This window comes from Equus caballus, chromosome 1 (genome assembly GCF_041296265.1).
Source record: "Equus caballus isolate H_3958 breed thoroughbred chromosome 1, TB-T2T, whole genome shotgun sequence".
NCBI lineage: Eukaryota > Metazoa > Chordata > Mammalia > Perissodactyla > Equidae > Equus > Equus caballus.
Window position 1 is genome coordinate 107,384,040 of NC_091684.1, and position 15,206 is coordinate 107,399,245.

Consider the following 15,206-nt stretch of genomic DNA (forward strand, 5'->3'; position numbering starts at 1 on the left):
CCTTTCTCAGTTAAGGCTTCAAATGAGATGCCAGGCTGACAACACCTTAATTGCCAATAACGTAGCTAAGCTGTGCCTGGACTGTGAACTCACAGAAACTGTAAGATAATAAATGAATATCACTTTGCTTTCACCCTGCCACACCTGGCAGGCAGCCTCCGTCGGGAATGGAATCCCCTCAAAGCAACTCTTACCCCAAGGGTCAGTGCTTCCACAATAGTTGAGGTCAGGTCTCACAGCTAACCATGCCAGTGGCCTGTCTTGCCCACCAGCACACCTGCAGCTATTGAGGCCAGGCTTCACAACCAACCATACTGGAGGCCAGACCTACTCACCAGTGCACCTGTAGCTATTGTGGCCCAATCACAACAAGAAGGCACAGATGGCCCACAGAGGAGACACCACTGGAGAACCTGGCTCTAGTCACAATCAACGATTATGCTCCTGGGTCCCACAGGACACTTTCTACATAAAGCCACTCCTTCAAGACTGGGATTGATAGTTGATCTACTTAATACATAGAAACAAACAGAGAGTCATGCAAAATGAGGAGATGAAGGAGTATGTCCCAAACAAAATAACAAGACAAAACCTCAAAAAGAAGAACTAAATGAAATGGAGATAAGCAATGTACTAGATAAAGAGTTCAAAGTAGTGGTCATATGGATGGTCACCATACTTGAGAGAAGAATAAATGAACACAGTAAGAATTTCAACAAAGAGATAGAAAATATAAAAAAGAACCAATCAGAGATGAATAATACAATAACTGAAATGAAAAATACACTAGAGGGAATCAATAGCAGATTAGATGATGCAGAAGAATAAATATGCGATCTGGAGGACAAGGTAGTGAAAATCATACAATCAGAACAGCAAAAAAAAAAAAAAAAAAAAAGGATAGTTTAGGGAACCTCTGGGACAACATCAAGCATACTAATGTTTGCATTATAGAGGTCTCAGGAGGAGAAGAGAGAGAGAAAGAGACAGGAAAACTATTTGAATAAATAATGGCTGAAGACTTTCCTAACCTGGTGAAGGAATCAGACATCCAAATCCAGGAAGCACAGGGTCCCAAATAAGATGAACCTAAAGTGACTCACACCAAGACAGATTATAATTAAAATGTCAAAATATAAAGATAAAGAGAGAATCTTAAAAACAGTAAGAGAAAAACAACTGGTTACATGCAAGTTAACCCCCATAGGACTATCAGCTGATTTTTCAGCAGAAACTTTACAGGCCAGAAGGGAATGTCACAATATACTCAAAGTGCTGAAAGGAAAAAAACGCAACCAAGAATATTCTACCTGGCAAGGTTATCATTTAGAATTGAAGGAGAGATAAAGAGTTTTCCAGACAAGCAAAACTTCGAGTAGTTCAGCACCCCTAAATCAGGCTTACAAGAAATGTTAAAAGGACTTCTTTAAGCAGAAAAGAAAAAGTCATAACTAGAAATAAAAAAATTACAAAAGAAAAAATCTCACTGGTAAAGGCAAACATGTAGTAAAGGCAGTGGATCAATCCTCTATATAGCTAGCATGAAGATTAAGAGACAAAAGTACTAAAATCATCTATCTCTACAATAATTAGTTAAGGGATACACAAAATAAAAAGATATAAGTTATGACATCCAAAACATAGAACATGACGGGGGAGTAAAAATGTAGTGCTTTTAGGATGCTCTTGAACTTAAGTGACTATCAACTTAAAATAGTCTGTTACATACATAGGTTGTTATATATGAACCTCACGGTATCCACAGACCAAAAACCTATAATAGATACACAATAAATAAAGAAGAAGGGATATAAACATAACGCTAAAGAAAATCATCAATCACATGGGAAGAGAACAAGAGAAGAAGAAAGGAAGTGAGAAGAGCTGCAAAATAACTAGAAAACAATTAACAAAATGGCAGTGAGTATACCTATCAATAATAACTTAAAGTGTAAATGGACTCAGTACTTCAATCAAAAGATATAGGGTGGATGAATGGATAAAAATACAAGACCTATATATATGCTGCCACAAGAGACTCACTTTAGATCTGAAGAACAGACAGACTGAAAGTAAAGGGACAATAAAGGATATGCCATGCAAATGGAAGCAAAAAGAAAGCTGTGGTAGCAATACTTATATAAGACAAAATAGACTCTAAAACAAGACTGTAACAAAAGACAAAGAAGGGTATTACATAATGACAAAGGAATCAATACAAGAGGATATAGCACTTGTAAATACTTATGCACCCAACATAGTAGCACCTAAATACATAAAGCAAATATTAAATAAAGCAAATACAGACATAAAGAGAGAAATTGACAGTAACACAATAATAATAGGGGACTTTAACACCCCCACTTACATCAATGGATAGATCATTCAAACAGAAAATCAATAAGGAAACATTGGCCTTAAGTGGCACATTAGATCATATGGGCTTAATAGATATATACAGAACATTCCAGCCAAAAACATTTGAATACAGATTCTTTGAAAGTGCACATGGAACACTCTCCAGAATAGATTACTTGTTTGGCAACAAAACAAATTTGAATAAATTTAAGAAGATTGAAATCATATCAAGCATCTTTTCTGAGCACAACAGTATAAAACTAGAAATCAATTACAAGAAGAAAATTGGAAAACACGCAAATACCTGGGTGCTAAACAACATGCTACTGAACAACCAATGGGTCAACAAAGAAATCAAAGAGGAATTCAAAAAAACCTTGAGACAAGTGAAAATGGAAACATAATGCTCCAAAATCTTTGGGACTCAGTAAAAGTAGTTCTAAGAGGGAAGTTTATAGTGATACAGGCCTACCCCAGGAAACAAGAAAAACCTCAAATAAAAAATCTAATCTCACATTTAAAGGAACTAGAACAAAAAAGAACAAACAATTCCCAAAGTTAGTAATAGGAAGGCAATAATAAAGATCAGAGCAGACATAAATAAAATAGAGACTAAAATAACAATAGCAAAGATCAATAAAACTAAGAGCTGGTTCTTTGAAAAGGTAAACAAAATTGATAAATCCTTAGCCAGACTCATCAAGAAAAAAATAGAAAGGGACCCAATAAATAAAATTACAAATGAAAGAGGAGAAGTTAGAACCAACAGCACAGAAATACAAAGGATTATAAGAGATTCCTATGAGCAATTAGATGCCAACAAATTGGATAGCTTAAAAGAAATGGCTAAATTCCTAGAAACATGCAATCTCCCAAGACTGAATCATGAAGAATTAGAAAATCTGAACAGATCAATTACTAGCAATGAAACTTAATCAGTAATCAAAAAAGTCCCAAAAAAGAAAAGTCCAGGACCAGACAGCTTCACAGGTGAATTCTACCACACATTTAAAAAAGAGTTAATACCTATTCTTCTTAAACTATTCCAAAATATTCAAGAGAAAGAAATGCTTCCAAACTCATTCTATGGGGCCAGCACTACTCTGATACCAAGATCAGACAAAGACAGTACAATAAAAGAAAATTAGAGGCCAATATCTCTGATGAATGTAAGTGGAAAAATTCTCAACAAATATTACCAAACCTAATTCCACAATATATTAAAAGAATATACACCATGATCAAGTGAGATTTATCCCAGGGACGCAAGGATGGTTCGATATCCACAAATCAGTCAGTGTGATACACCATGTTAACAAAATGAAGGATAAAAATCATATAATCATCTCAATACAGGCAAAAAAAGCATTTGACAAAATTCAACATCCGTTTACGTTAAAAACTCTCAACAAAACGAGGATATATAGGGAATATACATCTACATAACAAAGGCCATTTATGACAAGACCACAGCTAACATCATACTCAGTTAAAAGATGAAATCTTTTCCTCTAAGGTCAGGACTAGGCAAGTATGCCCACTTTTGCCACTTTTATTCAGCATATTGTTGGAAATCCTAGCCACAGAAATCAAAAAAGAAAAAGAATGAAAAGCAGATGACATGATACTATATATAGAAAATCCTAAAGACTCCACTAAGAACATTTTAAAACTAGTAAATGAATTCAGTAACGCTTCAGGACACAAAATTAATATACAGAAATCTGTTGCATTTCTATGTAACAGCAAACTATTGGAAAGAGAAATTAAGAAAATAATCTCATTTACAATTGTATCACAAAGAATTAAATATCTAGGAATAAACTTAACGAAGGAAGTGAAAAATCTGTGCTCTGAAGACTATAAGATATTGCTGAAAAAATATATCAGAAGGGCTTGTAAGTAGACTCTAATTCTCTGTTGAGAATATGGAGACTTCACCATGACTTGCTCTAGGATGAGCAAGGAAAGGGAATCTGAACGTGCTGTCTCAGGCTCCGAGGTGCCTGCTTCGGAACACTGACGGATGGCAGAATGAGGGCTGAGGGTAATTATGTTGGTCAGCTGGAGGGCTTTCACAAGTCCGGTAATCTGTCACCCCTTGATGCCTGCCTTCCCCTGGAAAGTGACAGATGATGCATTGAGCCACAGTGGTAATGTAAACCTCAGTGTGTTCCAGAATCCCACATCTACTGTTCTTATGACAAGCACTTCATTTCGGTACAATTTATTTCTCTCTGGAAAGCTCTGTCTAGATACAGCCTTAGTTCCCAGGGATATCGCTTATCGTTAAGGACTTCTTCCCAAGTTTGAGAAATGAAGTGCAGGATAGGCAACAAGTCTTTCTAGAGGTCTGAGAGAGGCTCCATTCAGAACTGGAAGTATGGCCCACTCTGAATATAAGGGCTTTATGCATTATACCAGGACCCAAGGGTTTTAACAAACCCCTATTCCTACAGTGTGAGTTTGTTTCCCTACTCTAGAAACACTTGAAGATGGCATATCTATATCCTCTTCCCAAGTTACATTAAATGGGTTGTATTCCATCAATATATGAAATATATTCTATCTAAATATATAAAGTGACACCTTTCATCCCCCTGCTCTTGTGATCCCCTTACCTGGCTTTTTTTACTTTTTCCTCATAAAATTTATTACCTTCTGACTTAGTGCATATTTACTTGGTCCTTTATTTATTGTCTGACTCCCTACACTAGAATGTAACAAACAGCAACTTTGTCTTTTTTGCTGTAGTCACCTTGGAACATGGCACCCCCTTGATACGTATTTGTCCAAGTTTAAATAAATGACAGATACTAAAAGTAATTCTTTAAAACAGAAAATTTCAAGTAATATAACAGTAGGAATACTGAATCTGAGGACTTCTTGTTCTTTGGGACTCACCAGTGTGTGTGTGTATGGGCGGGGGGCACTCGATCTTTCTGAGACCCCAATTTCCCATCTAAAAGCTAAGATAATAATTCTCGTGCTACCTATATCTCAGGCTTTGTCTGAGGACCACGTGATGTAAAAATACCTTGAAAGTTTTCAATTATACAAATATCAATTGTTGTCACACTGAAATATGATCATAAACTCAGGGATAAAAAGCAGGTGGTGTTTTGGTGGCGCTGTCAAAGTGCAGAACTTCTGGGAGGAAGACACTGAGATCACGGTTGCTGAAGGGTTCCTCGGAGGTGTTCTCTGTCCAGCCTTCTGCTCTTTGCCTCCCTCCTGCCCTTTCTTCTTTCCCTCCTTTCTTCCTTTCTCACTATTATGATTGTCTTAATTTGTTCAAACAAAAAACTTTGCTTAAGTAAAATTAGCACATTCCTGCCTAAAGTCAGCGTGTCTCCCAGGCTACAATGCTGATGTCTCTCCATTGGCAGAAGGATAAAGGATTAGGGTTCTTCTTAATTCATGTAGAAATACTGGACTTGGACACTGTGTGATTGGGGAAAGAGTAAGAGTTTTGGAGTCAGACAGAGCTAGTTTTGAGTCCTAGTTATAGAAACTGTTAGTTATGCGTTCTTGAGCAAATGAATAAAGTCTCTGAGAAAATAATGGTATTTACTTCATACGGGAGTGAGACTTAATTGTTAAACCAAATATAAAGTGGGCGAGGATTGTGTGCCAAGAGCAATAATCAGATTTAGGATACTGTGGAGAATGACATAAATAGAAGGTCCTTCCCTCATAAGGTCACTGTCTCACTCAACGGGACCACCCTAGCTTTTCCCTTTGCCTGATTTCTTTCATTTCTGACAAGATGGACCCATATCCAACCTCTAGATATATACCACAGGCCATGTCCAATGCCATTCCCAAAATATTTCAACCTTACAGGGTCATGTCATTGTTACTTCCAAGAATCCAGTTAATAAACATGGGAAATTTATTCTAATCTATTTTAGTAAGCTAATACAATGACAGGAGGCTGGAGACTATCTCTAGAGTTCTCTCTCCCAGAACTTTCAGTTGACCAATACTTCCTAAAGGTGCAGATGACTTAAGCTAGTGATGTGGAAATTGATTTCACATTGTGTGTGAACAATACTTTTAGTTTTAATTGTTACGTATTTTACCTCATCTATTAGAAAAAGACAACATAAGTCTATCAAAATCATGATGGATTTTATGTCTATTATTGCTTATGCAAAAAAGGTGAATTGACTTAAAGATGGTAAGTAATTATATAGGTGTTATGCAGAGTTGGCAAAAACAGTGAAGATAGAGTTTAACTGAGATTTGGAAATACCATTTTAGAGATCCCCTCTGTCACTTTCTTATATATCAAAGGAATAGCTCTTGAGATAAGAATTTCCAATCCACTGAAAAGGAAAGGTTGATGGGATTATTATCTAAATGTACATGTATGTGCATTGGTAATTTTCAGAGCCACTTCACATATATGATCTTAATTGATTTTAATAATAGTTCTGTAAAGTAGCAAGAGAAATAAAGAGAGAGATAGAAAGAGAGAGAGTGGGTGAAAGAGCACTAGACTAGAGGGTGGGCTATTTGGGCTAGGAATTACTATGAACTCCCGTAAATCACAATGTGAAATGAGAACATCACAGAAGGATGTTCTAAAAGTCTTGTTATATGAGAATTTATTGATAAATCAGGGGATGATGATTTAGAGAAAAGATTATTAAAGGAAACACGGAAAAATTTTCTTTTAATATTAAAGGTTATTTTGTGGAAGAAGAAACAAACTTATTCTGCATTGATCCAGAGAGAAGAACTAGGATTAATAGCTGAAAGTTTCCAGAATGCAGCTTTTTAATCAATGTAAGGCTGACCTTTCTAACTATGAGAATTGTCTACGATCAGGCCCTGGGCAGCTTCCTTAGGCTGCTCCGGTTCCTCCTTGCTGAATTCACAGTTTTCTAAATATACCAGATTCTTTTTCCACTGTCCTCCACGTCAAAGTCACTAACACAAGGTTTCTTTTTCTTCCCACTTCCCCTGCATGGACATTAACTGAAATATTCTGTTGAGAGCACAAATTTAAATACTTGGCCTCTGTTAATATCGGACCTATACTGTAAATGTACAAATGATTTTTATTTGAAGGTAGGTTTTCCCCGTGTTGGAAGAGTCTACAGTCCTTTCCCCAAAGCCTTCTTTTTAATCAACATAACTTTTGAACTTCTCTTATCTACAGCTACATAACTAGCTCAGGAAAAAAAAAAAAAAAAAGTCTGACAATGTGGGCTAGCTTTGCCCAACTGACCTTGGGCAGAACATTTTCCCTTCCTGGGTTTCAGATTCCTCATTTTCTGAAATTAATCATTTGGACTGGATGATCTCTAGGGTTTCTCCTAGCGCTAATTTTCCACGATTCCATTTATCAACTTTCCTCAGCGTGGAGGAGGCGAACTCTTAATTATCCAATGAAACTTTGATAGATTCTGTGTAAATACTTGTAATTCTTTCTCTGCTGTATTCGCTTAGGCTCCCCCTTAAATAAATAATCAGCTGTCTAATTTAGAATTATATCCCCGGCCTGCTTAGCATTTACATGTAGGTCTAACTGAGTGAGGCACACAAAAATGGAATGCGTTATTCACAAATGTGAATTTTATTCATAGTGTTGGACTTGAAAACCAACAAGGAAATGTCTTCAAAGTTTTAAATCTTCTTGTGAGAATGACTACTCTCTCCATGCCTAGGTGAAAATAGGTAACACCCTTTCTTCCTAACAAATTGATTTTCCTAAGAAAATTTCCTAAGAAAAACTTCACATCGCTCCCAAATATGTGCGTAGAGATCAAAGAAAGAAAAATGGTGGTAGAGTTAATTTATATATATATTTTAAAATAGCAGTTTATTGGGATATAATTCACATACCAGACAATTCACTGATTTAAATATACAGTTCAATAGTGCTTATATGTTCACAGAGTTCTGCAACCATCACCACAATGAATGTTAGAACATATTCACCACCCCAGAAAGAAACGCCATACCTATTAGTAGTTACTTCCCCTGCCTCCCCCTACCGCCCCAGTCTTGGCAACCACTTATTGACATAGCCTATTCTGAACACTTCGTATAAATGAAATCAAACAGTATGTGGTTTTTATGACTGATTTCTTTCACTTAGCATAATGTGTTCAAGGTTCATCTATGTTGTAGCATATGTCAGTACTTTATTCCTTTTTATGGCTGAATAATATTCAATTGTGTGGATTTATCACATTTTGTATGTCCATTCACCAATTGATGGGTTATTTTTCACTTTCTTGATGTTGTGCTTTGAAGTAAAAAAAGTTTTTAATTTTGAAGAAGTCCAATTTACCTATTTTTTTCCTGTACCGTTGGTATCATATCTAAGAACCCATTGATAAATCGAAGGTCATGAAAACTTACTCCTATGTGTTCTTTTAAGAGTGTTATAGCTTTAGCTTTTACATTTAGGTTTTTGACCCATTTTAAGATAATTTTTGTATAGATCTGAAGTGGGGAGTGAAACTCATTCTTTTCCATGTGTATATCTGGTTGTCCCTAGCACCATTTGGTTAGCAATCTTTTCCCCATTGAAAAGTCTTAGCACCATTGTTGAAAATCAATTCACTGTAGATAATGTGGGTTTATTCAATTTTATAGAATTGATCTATATGTCTATCCTTGTGCCAGAATCGCACTGTTTTCATTACCTGGCTACTTTTGAAATCAGAAAATATGAGTCTTCCAAATTTGTTCTTATTTTTCAAGATTGTTTTAGCTAATCCGGTTCCCTGAGTTTCCATATGAATTTTAAGACCAACTTATAAATTTCTATGAAGAAGTCAGCTGGGATTCTAATAGGGACTGGGTTAAATCTGAAGATCAAAGTGGGAAATACTGCTTTTGTAACAATATTTAGTCTTCTGATCATTGAACATGGATGTCTTTCCATTCATTTAGATCTTTTTCAGTTCTTTTAAGAATGTTTTATATTTTTGAGAATATACATTTTATACTTGTTAAATTTATTGCTAAATGTTTAATTCTTTTTGATGCTATTGTAGATGGAATTGTTTTCTTAATTTCATTTTAGGATTGTTCATTGGTAGTTATGGTATAATACAAAAATATATTTGTTCCTTATCTCTCATTCCCGGCATAGAGCTCCTGAAACTCCTGGAATTTTCTGAGTGATTATAGTGTGTTTTGTTATTCATAGTGAGTTCTTTTTTATCACATTTGAGTTCATGCTAAGGAAGTGACTAGAGTGGGAGGAGCTCTAGATAGCCTCAGGATGGGGCCAGTCACCAGAAAGACCAAGTGATTAGAGAGTTGCAACATTCAACTCCACCCACCACTGGGAAGGGGTTTGGTGAGACTGGGCCGGGGTGGGGGGGGGGGTGGTGGTGAGGGGGTGTTGGGGGGAGGTTAAGCTCTATAAAAACTTTTGAACAATAAAATTTGATGAGCTTCTGTGTTGGTGAACACATCACAGTGCTGACAGGGTGGCACACCCATAGAGTGCATTGAGTTCTGCATAGGGTACCACTCCCATACTTTGTCCTGTGCATCCCTTCCATCTGGTTCTTTCTGACTTGTGTCTTTTATAATAAGCTGGTAGATATAAGTAAAGTGTTTCCCGGAATCTGTGAGACATTCTAGTAAATTATTAAATCTTAGGAGTGGGTAATGAGAGCCTCTATTTTATAGCCAGTAGGTCAGAATTATAAGTGATTCCCAGAGCTTGCTACTGGCATCTGACGTAGGAATAGTCTTATGGGACTGAGCCTTTAATCTGTAGGAACTGTGCTAACTCCAGGTAATTAGTGTCAGAATTGAATTGACATGTAGGATACCCACTTGGTGTCTGCCATCTTGCTGGACTCCTTTATTAGTTGAAATAGATTTTAGTAGATTCCTTAAGAGTTCATATATATATGAACACACATATATTTATAGAAAATCATGTTATCTGCAAGTAAATATAGTTTTACTTTTTCCTTTCCAATCTGGATATCTAGAATTTCATTTTCGTTTTCTTGTCTAATTGATCTGGCGAGAATCTCCAGTATAATGTTGAACAAAAGTGGTGAGAATGGATAATATTGTCCTTTTCCTAATCTTAATCTTCACCATCAGGTGTGATGTTGGTTGGGAATTTTCAAAGATAAATTTTCTCAGGCAAAAGAAGTTCCTTTCATTCCTAGTTTGTTGAGCATTTTTATCATGGAAAGCTTTTGGATTTTGTCAAATTCTTTTTCTTCATCTATGGAGATGATCATGTGAGTTTTTTTTATTCTATTGATATGATATATTATATGAATTGATTTCTGAGTGTTAAACCAACCTTCCCTTTCTGAGATGAATTGCACTTGAGCATGGTGTATAACACTTTTTATATGATACTGACTTGGTTTATTAGTATTTACTTGAGGATTTTTATGTCTATATTCATAAGAGATATTGGTCTGTAGTTTTCTTCTCTTGTGTCTTTGTCTGATTTTGGTATCAGTGTAATAATGGCCTGAGAAAGAGCTAGGAATTGATAATCCTCTTCTATTTTTTGAAAGTTTTTGAAGAATTGACGCTAATTTTTTTAAAAATTTTTTAATAGAATTCACCAGAGTAGACTTTTGGCCCTAGACTTTTCTTTGTGAGCAATTTTTGATTACTCATTCAGTCTCTTTACTTTTTATAGGTCTATGCATATTTTCTATTTATTTTGAGATAGTTTTGATAGTTTGTGTGTTTCTAGGAATTGGATCACTTCATCTAGGTTATCTAATTTGTTGGCATATAATTGGTTATAGTATTCTCTTATAACACTTTTTATTTCTATACAATTATTAGCAATGCCCCCTCTTCTATTTATGATTTTCATAATTTGAGCCTTCTCTATCTCTCTACCTCTCTCTCCTTTTCTCTTTGGTCAATCTCCTAAAGATTTGTCAATTTTGTTGATCTTTTCAGAGAATGAACTTTTGATTTTGTTGATTTTATCTATTGTTTCATTTGTTTCAACTCTTATCTTTATTATTTCCTTTCTTCTTCTTGCTTTGAGATTAGTTTACTCTTCTTTACCTAGAATCATAAGACAGAAAGTTAGGTTATTGTTTTGAGAGCTTCTTTTTTCAGCATAATGGTTTACAGCTATAAATTTCCTTCTGAAAACTATTTTTAAAGCATCCCTTAAGTTTTGGTATGTTGTGTTTGTGTTTCATTCATCTCAAAGTATTTTCTAATTTCGATGTGATTTATTCTTTTTTCTGTTGGTTATTTAGGAGAGTGGTGTTTAATTCTGATGTATTTGTGTGTTTCCCAAATTTATGTTATTTTAGCTTGAAGAATCTCTTTTGGTATTTCTTATAAGCCTGATTTGCTAACAACAAATTTTCTCACTTTTGTTTATCTGGGAATGTTTTTATTTTACTTTTATTTATAAAAAATACCCTCCCAGTATGCATATGTTGCTGTGCATAATGGTGTCCTGCATTTCTGTTCCTTTTTCTTCGTTTTCTTTCTGTTCTTCAGATTCTGTAATCTCTATTGATCTATCTGAGTTCATCAATTCTTTTTTTTTTTTTTTGTCAATTCAAACACACTGTTGATCCTCTCTAGTGAATTTTTCATTTCACTTATTGTGCTTTTTAACTCATAATTTCCATTTGGTTCTTTTTTTTATAATTTCTATCTCTTTATTGATGTTCTTTATGTGATAAGACATTGCCATCATGCCTCACTTTTCTTCTTTAATCATGGTTTCCTTTAGTTCTTTCAATATATTTATAATGGCTACTTTGAAGTCTTTGTTAAGTTCTACACACTCACTGTTCTTCTATTATCTGCTCTTTCTCCCTGTGTATTGGTCAAACTTTGGGGTTTCTCTGCAAGATTCATAAGTTTTTGTTGGAAACTGAACATTGTACCAACTCTGGATACTGGCTCCCCATCTCCCTTGGGGCTTGTTATTGTTATTTACTTGTTAATTTTTTAGTGACTGCCTGACTTATTTTAGTAAAATTTATTTCCCCTGCAGTGAGTTAAATTATAAATGTTCATATTAAATTATGTCCAAGATAGATTTTTAGTAAAATTGTGCACGTAGAGTAGATAGAGCATGTTCCCAATTACATAGGTGGAAACAAGTGGTACATCTGTGCTTGTATGAGTGTAGTCAATTTCTCGAAAGAGACACAAGAAACTGGAAACGGAGCTGCTTCTGGGAAGGAAGACTGAGAACTGATGAGCTATTATGAAGAAAAACTCACTTTTCCTTACATACTCTTTTTTACATATACTTTATTTTGCTGTGTGTGCAATTCCTTATAAATTTATAGGGGTAGAAAAACTGAGGGTTTTTTTTAATTGGAAAAAGAATTTTAGATATCTCCTCATATTAATTTTATGAATGCTTATTTTAAATAGGAATTAAATTTATTTAGAAATTCTGCTTTGATTAAAGATTAACGTATTAGTTATATATATTATATAACAAAGTGGATTATCCCAAATTTATTTGATATTTTTCAAAAACAAAACAATCTTAGACTCGTGTTTCATCTGGCAAAATCATTAATAAAATCAGAAGCTTTAACAAAAAATGTCTAAGTTTGAGAACGGAAATGGTAATCTGGAGGAAATGCACATATTTGTTCATTGTTTCCTCTACTGCTCTGTTATCAGCCTTCAGCAATGCTTATCAAATCTGCCCCGTGTTCACTTCTGTACCACTAAGGTCTCCCCTTACGCGGCTGCTTCTCTTGGCTTAACAAGAGTTCCAAGATCGTCCACAGGGTGTGTTTATTTCTCAATCACTTCAGGCAACTCCTGCCCAAACTTCATTGTCTGATCTGAGTTCCTCTCCCCAAGAGCAGTTCATGCCTTCTCCCTTTAGAGTATGGCTCCTCCTTGATCAGGTTCACTGCAGCAAGATTAACCTGTCATTAAGAAATATAATTGTACTTCAGTTTTCTCCTGTTTCTTAAATGGATGCTGAACTTAGCTCCAAAGCCCCCTGCCAGAAAGCAGCTGAAAAGCCTTTGGCAACAGAAAGCTGATTATTTGCAAAAGTAGGACTCCTAATTGGAAAATGTGATGGAATGAAAATAGTGAGTCCCTAATAATCTCCTTCTAAAATGATAATGTGTTCCACTTAATGAATATTAATGTGTCATATTCATGAGCCTGGAAAATTTGAACCTGTGAGATAAGAATTTGTTCTACCTCAGAACCAACATGCTCACTCATTCACACTTTCCCCATTCACGTACACAAGCTGCCATTCCTGACGGGGCACCGCTCACAGACAGCAATTAGCATGTATGCAGACCTCTAATTGGTAGTGAATTTTTTTATTATTTTTTTTCTGTTTCTGGGAATAATTATGCCTGCTTTCATACTCTTTATTCTGTCATAAATTCCTAATAGCAAAATGCCGTGTATTTTGCCTCTTCTTTAATTCCTCACTGCCCGCTGGGGATGTGTGACATATGAGGAGTGACCATAGTTTAGAAGGACCAATGGTTTTATTAAGAAATGAAAAGGAATCTATACACCCAAATGGGCGACATGTGTATGTCAAGACTTACTTGAGGTTCTACTTATGCCAATAATGTAGTTATTACTTAAAACATATTTGGAACTCCTCTTTGGGACCAGGTCAATTTTCCCAGGAAAAAGTGAGGTGAAAAGTCTGTGCTATGATTAGCTGGGTGGAGCCAAATGTGACTCATTTCTTTTAAAACACACTTTTTGTGTAGTGACCAAGACTAGATCCTGTCAGGGCCCTGGCATAATGAGAGTCCATCTTTGAGATAATCCCACTTTTCAAAACTTTGGACTTCAAAAAAAAAAAAACAGGCTTTGTTGAGATATAATTCATATTTTATACAGTTGACCCATTTGAAGTGATCATTTTTTTTAGTACTTTAATGTACTAAAGTGTAAAGTTTTTAGTATATTCACTAAGTTGTGCAAACATCACCAAAGTCAATTTTAGAACACTTTTATTACTCCAGAAAGAAACTCTGTCCCCATTAACAGTCATTCTCCATTGCCATCACCCCGCCTAGCAACCAAGAATCTACTTTCTGCCTCTAGAGATTTACATATTCTGAACATCACATTTAAATGAAATCATACAATCTGTGGTCCTTTGTGACAGACTTCTTTCACTGAGACATTATGTTTTCAAGTTCATCCATGATGTAGTACATATCAATAGTTCTTTCCTTTTTTTTTAAATTTTAAACTTGAGATTTTTTAAGAGAAATACCAGTTACAGTAGAAGACTTGTACACATAGTATTTATTTTTCAATCAGTTGAACATATATAAATGAATCCTTGTTAGACATAAACATATGTGGCAAGACCAGATACGTTTTGTGGCAGGAAAAATTTAGATTTTACCCTACCTTTTTCTAAGCAGAATGGAATCAGATAGAGTGGGGATCTTCTGTGTTATTTTGAGGTCAAAGTCAAACTGTGTGTAATGGCTTTTTTCTCGGAGCTGAAAGGTTGGCTCTGTATAAGAAATGAGAAAACACAGTGAAGAGCAGAAGTTTCTAAAGGACGAAGAAGCTGGGGGCTACCTGGTGGAAGAAAGTTCCCAGGAAGACAAGAGACCCAGGCAGTAAGAGAGAAGAAATTGGGAAAGAAGAGACAAGTTTGGGGAGGTCTATTTAAAAGTAAAATGCTGTGTGTTAGGTTACTATGGGCTCAACGGTGTCCCCCCAAAATTTATACTTTGAAGCTCTAACCCCTAATGTGATGGGATTTAGAGATGGGGCCTTTGAGAGATAATTAGGTTAGGATGAAGGCATGAAGGTAGGACCCTCGTGATGGGATTGGTACTCTTATAAGAAGAGGAGAAGACAGCAGAGCTCTCTGTCTA